Source organism: Notamacropus eugenii, chromosome 2, assembly GCF_028372415.1.
Source record: "Notamacropus eugenii isolate mMacEug1 chromosome 2, mMacEug1.pri_v2, whole genome shotgun sequence".
NCBI classification, from domain to species: Eukaryota; Metazoa; Chordata; class Mammalia; order Diprotodontia; family Macropodidae; genus Notamacropus; species Notamacropus eugenii.
In genome coordinates this window covers 423055990-423062021 of record NC_092873.1, presented here as the reverse complement: position 1 = coordinate 423062021, position 6032 = coordinate 423055990, and positions in this window count along the sequence as shown.

Sequence of the window (6032 nt, the reverse complement as noted above, 5' to 3'; positions counted from 1 at the left end):
ACAATGCAAGAAAATCGTGAAAAACGAGTCAACAATTTGCTAAAATACTCAAAAAATATGAAGAAAAAAACAACTTGAAAAAATAGACTAACCCAAATGGCAGAAGTGGTCCAAAAAGCCAATGAAGAGAATGCCTTAAAAAGACTATTAAAATATAAATATCGTTGGGAGAGGTATTATGTTAAACCTTATAAAGTTTTATTCTTTAGCATGGATGGGTCATTGAATTTGGACATATATGAGACCTCTTAATGTTCTGTGGGGGTTTTGTTTTGTGTCCATGTATCTCACATGAAAAGTGTCAGGTTTGCTATTTTGTAAGTGGCCTTTGTTCACAAGATCCCTGTCAATCAATAGGTATTTCTTGACTGTCATAGAATTTTAGAGTCGGAAACTTAGAGACCAAATAGCCACACCCATATCTAAATAATTAGTTGACCCTTAAAATACACCCAATAAGCAATTTCCTGAATTGTACAGAAGTTGATCCCCTCCTGAATCATTGCCTTGCATTGGCAGAAGGAGTTGCATAGCTCAGTGAAACTATGAGCTACGCCATATGGAGTTACCTAAGATGAATAGGGCATAGTGGAGAATTCTGACAAAAGGTGATCCACTGGAGAAGGAAACGGAAAACAACTTCAGGTTACTTGCCAAGAAAACCTCATGGACAGACTTTGGAAGACTATCAAGGACAGAAGGGCCTGGTATACTATATTCAATGGGATCACAAGGAGTCAGACATGACTAAACGACTGAATGACAACACAGAAGTTGATTCATAATTTTAAAAATGGAATTGGCCCTTTTGATTGCAAAATTCTGTTGTCCTTAGAGCTGTACAGGGTGGTGTTTTATCAATGAACTTAGATACCAGTGGTGGCATGTTTACTATTTACAACATGAAATGGAAAAGGATATCCCCTATTTTCACATAATGACACAACTGAGATCCAAAAAACACTGAAACCATGAACTGAATCTAATAAAATGAAATATAATGGCAATTAATTCAAAGTCCTACACTTGCTTTAAACAACAACAACAACAAAACTTCACAAGTACAAGATGAGGAGGGCATGGATAAACAACAGTTAATGTGAAGACTTGAGGATATTGTAGACTGCAGATATAATACCAGTCAACAGTGTGATATGACAGTCAAAAAAGCCAGCGCCATTTTAGACTACATTAACAGAAGCAGGATGTCCAGAACCAAAGAGGGAGTAGATCCACTCTACTTTGTTCTTGTCAGACCACACATAGAGTATGGTGCTTACTTTAGGGGGACACATTTAGGAAAGACATTGACAAGTTACACCGAATCCAGAGGAAGGTGATCCAGACAATAAGAGGCCTTGAAAATACTCCATATGAGGATTAAATGAAGGAACGAGGGCTGAGGAGGCTTAGCGGGACTGGAATAGCTGCCTTTAAGAATTTGAAGGGTTGCCATGTGGAAAAACTTGTTCTACTTAGTCCCAGAAGGAAAAATGAAGAGTAGTGGGTGAAAGTTTCAGAGAAATAGCTTGTGCTTTGATGTAAGAAAAAACTTACTAGCAGCTTGTTCAGTTGTGTCCCACTCTTTGTAAACCCATTTGGGATTTATTGGAATAGCTTGTTGTTTCCTTCTCCAGCTCATTTTATAGATAAGAAAACTGAGGCAAACAGGATTAAACGACTTGCCTAGCGTTGCACTGCTAGTAAGAGGTGAGATTTGTAGTGGTGGTGGCAGTAGCAGCAGCAGCTACTATTTCTATAGCACCTACTATTACCAGTTACAGGGTTGTGGTGCTACATGCTTTACAAAGATTATCTCATTTTGCCCTCATAACAATCTTGAGAAGCAAGGGCTATTGTGATCCCCATTTTATAGTTAAAGAAATTGAGTCAAACAGGTTGAGTGACTTGCTCAGAGTCACATAGCTGTTGTGTGTCTGAGACTGGATTTGAACTAGAATCTTTCTGACTCCATACCCAGCACTCTAACCACTGTCGTCACCTAGCTGATTTGAAAGTGGACTGGGTTGCCTTGGAGGTGGTGTGCTCTTTCTTACTAGAAATCTTAAAGTAAAAACTGGACCATCACTTATCAACAATATTGTAGAGAAGATTCCTGTTCAAGTATAGATTGGGTCATAGTCTTTGAGGTCCTTGTACCCCTAAAATTCTATGATATTATAAACTGTTTTGCAAACTTTATTTCTTTATCTGGTAATCTATCTCTGTCAGAAATAATTTATTAAGCTCTTACTATGTGCCAGGCACTATACTAAATATTGGGGATACAACAGAAGGTAAAAGCAGTTCCTATCAGCCTCAAGGAGTTCACATTGTATTGGGGAGTTAACATGTCAAAAAACATGTACATGCAGTCAATTCTGCCATAACATTTGTTTCGAAAATGCTCATTTGTTCCAATGAAATTGCTGCATTTTGATCATAACATGAAATTTGCATTTGCTTATGTGGGGTTACATCATGGAGAAAAGTTGGACCATGGTGGCAGGACATGCATGGGGAGACAGCTACTGCCACCTTGCTAAGCCTCCTTAGCCCTAGTTCCTTCATTTAATCCTCATATGGCATATTTTCAAGGCTATCCATTCTACAGATGGATTGGAAGAACACTTCCAGCATATTGTGGGACCTGTGGGAAGAGAAGCTGTCTGGTTTCAACTAGGGGCCATCTCTGTCATCTTCTACCCAGGTAGAGGAAGGTGAAGTGAGAGCTACTGGGAGCAGAGGAAAACATGGAATAATTTTTAGAGGTTTGAAGGGAAGGGAAGATAGGGAGATCCTGATGCATCCTCACCTACCATAAAGCAGACTTAATGTTAACCTGGTCAATTTTACTCCTTCTGTCAACCAACTTGAATGTAAAAAAGCTCCCTGAGGCACCTCATAGAAGAGTACCTTTCAAAAGTCTCCTATTTTTGGTCATAGTGTGACTTCACCTCTGCTCTTCAGAGAGTGGTAGGTGGCATTGTCAGTGAACCACATCCCACTTTGGAGATTCTGTAGTGGTGGAGGATTTATTCATAGATGCCTGAACTTGTTTACTAGATCTGCAGGTCATATTTCCTTCTGCTCTTAATGATTTCCTTGTTGATTTATCTGAGTATAATAAAGTCCTTTGGGTTTTCTTCTTCCTAACAACTGTGACAATTTCAGTTGCTTCTCCTTATTTTCTTCTATTGTTCATTTTCTGACTCCCTCCTCTCTGATAGTAGTTTTCTTGGGCAGTGTGTGTGTGTGTGTATGTGTGTGTGTGTATGTGTATGTGTATGTATGTATGTATGTGTAAAGAGTAAATCTCTAGGTATTTCAGTCTCTTCCTCTGCTGGATAATTCATGTTTGCAGCCTACGTCTCTGCCCCAAGTGACTTTTAAAGGGACAGAACTGCCCCCAGATGAAGACTAGATTCTTTCCTTCATGCTTAGTGGAGTGCAGTAAATCATCCCCCTTCCCCATGGTAACCATGTCTCAGTGTACTCAGTGTCCCTGCTCCCTCTCTTCCTCAGTTTTTTGACCCAGTTGTCTTCCAGCACTGGAAGTTCAGAGTTCAGGAAGTTGCTACTATAGTGCTACAGGTTGAACACAATTTCAAGTCCACCCAGTCATTCTTTAATTTCCAATTAATTTTTAATCTATGTTTCCATAGGCCTTTATTGAATGTAATTTTTATTGAATTGTGACCTGAAAAGGATGTATTTGACATTTCTTGTTTCCTGCATTTTGTCATGAGATTTTTAATGCCCTAATGTATAGTTGACTTTTGTAAAGGTGCCATAGACAGTTGAGAAAAAAGTATACTCCTTTCTATTCCCATTAATTTTTCTTGAGAGGTTTATAATATCTAATTTTTCTAAGCTTCTATTCATATCTTTATTTCTTTCTTATTTATTTCTTTGGTTAGATACATATAGCTCTGATAGAGGAAAGTTGAGGTCCCCCTTTAACATAGACTTACTGTTTATTTCCTCCTGTAAGTAATTTAATTTTTCAGTTAAGAATTTGGATACTATGCTATTTGGTGCATATATATTTAGCATTGATATTACTTCATTGTCTCTGGTGCCTTTAAGCAAATTGTATTTTCCCTGCTTGTCTTAATTAGGTCGATTTTTGCTTTTGTTTTGTCTGAGATGATGATTGTTGCCCCATCCCCCCCCTTTTTTTTTTTTTTGCTTTAGCTGAAACGTAATACATTCTGCTCAAGGCCATTATTTTAACTCTGTGTATGTCTCTCTGTTTCAAGTGTATTTCTTGTAAACAACATATTGTTCGATTCTCTTTTCTAATCCATTTTGCTATCTGCTTCAGTTTTATGAGTGAGTTCATCCCATTCATATTCACAGTCATGATCACTAATTGTGCATTTCCCACCATCATATTTTCTTCTCTTTATTCTGCTCTTTCCATTTTTATCCAGTCTTTCCTCTAAAGTCTGTTTTGCTTCTGACCACTGTCTTTCTTTATCTTTCCTCCCTTTTGTCACCCTATTTTTCTCTTAATCCTCATTCCCTCCCATTTTTCAGTTGAGTAAGATAGATTTCTATATCCAATTGAGTGTGTGCATATTTTTCTTTCCTGTTTGAACCAATTTAGATGAAAATTATGTTCAAACATTGCCCTCCCCTTACTTTCCCCTTTCCTGTAAAAGCTCTTCCTTGTTTTGCCTCTTTTATATGAGATAATTTCCTCTTTTCCTCTTCCTTCCCTCTAATCCCAAAGCATCTCTTCTTCTCACTCATCCTTTTTTTAAACATCATCCAAACATAATTGCCTCATTCCTCTGCCTTCTATGTAGAGTCCTTCTGACTGTCCTAACAATGATAAAATTCTTAAATGTTATACGTATCATCTCCCCAAATAGAAATATAAAAAAGTTTAACTTTGTTGAGTTCCTTATGATTTTTCTTTCATGTTTGCTTTTCTATGCTTCTATTGAATCTCATATTTGATAGTCAAATTTTCTATTCAGCTCTGGTCTTTTCACCAGAAATGCTTGAGAGTCCTCTATTTCATTAAATTTTCATTTTTTCCCTTGAAGGATTATACTTAGTTTTGCTGGGTAGCTTATTCTTTGCTGTAATCTCAGCTATGTTGCCTTCCAAAATATCATATTCTAAGTCTTCTGCTCCTTCAGTATGCTTGCTGGTAAATCTTTTATGATCCTGCCTGTGGTTTTCTGGTTTCTTTCTGACTCCTTAAAGTATTATCTCTCTGACATGACAACTCTGAAATTTAACTATAATATTCCTAGGAGTTTTGATTTTGAGATTTCCTTCAGATGATAATCAGTATATTCTTTCAATTTCTATTTTACCTTATGGTTTTAGGATATTGGGGTGGTTTTCCTTGATAATTGCTGGAAATATGATAGGTTCTTTATCTGATCATGAAGTTTAGAGAGTATAATGATTATTAGGTTATCTCTCCTTGATCTATTTTCCAGGTCAATTGATTTTCCAATGAGATATTTCATACTTCTATTTTTCATTCTTTGGACTTTATTTTATTATTTTTGATGTCTCCTGGAGTCATTAGCTTCCACTTGCCTAATTCTACTTTTTAAGAAAAAATTTTTTTAGTGAGCTTTTGTACCTATTATTCTATTTTATCAATTCTGCTTTTGGAGTTCTTTTCTTCAGCATTTTTGGTACCTTTTTTTTTACCAAGCTGTTAAATGTCTTCTCAAAATTTTCTTCCTTTGATTTTATTTTTTTTCTTATTTTTTGTCTATTACTCATATTTGATTTTGGAAATAATTTTTAGTCCTTCCAGGAATTCTTGTTGGATGTGTGCTCACATTATATTGTTATTTCTTTGAGGTTTTTCTTGTGGCTGTTTTGGTCTCATTGTCTTCTGAGTGTATTTTGATCTTCCGTGTCACCATAGCAGCATTTTATGGTCAAGTTATTGTGTATGTGTGTGTGTGTGTGTGTGTGTGTGTGTGTGTGTGTGTGTGTTGCGAGAGGCACTATCTTATGCTTCAGGTTCTTTTGCACTGTTGTTTTCAGAGCTA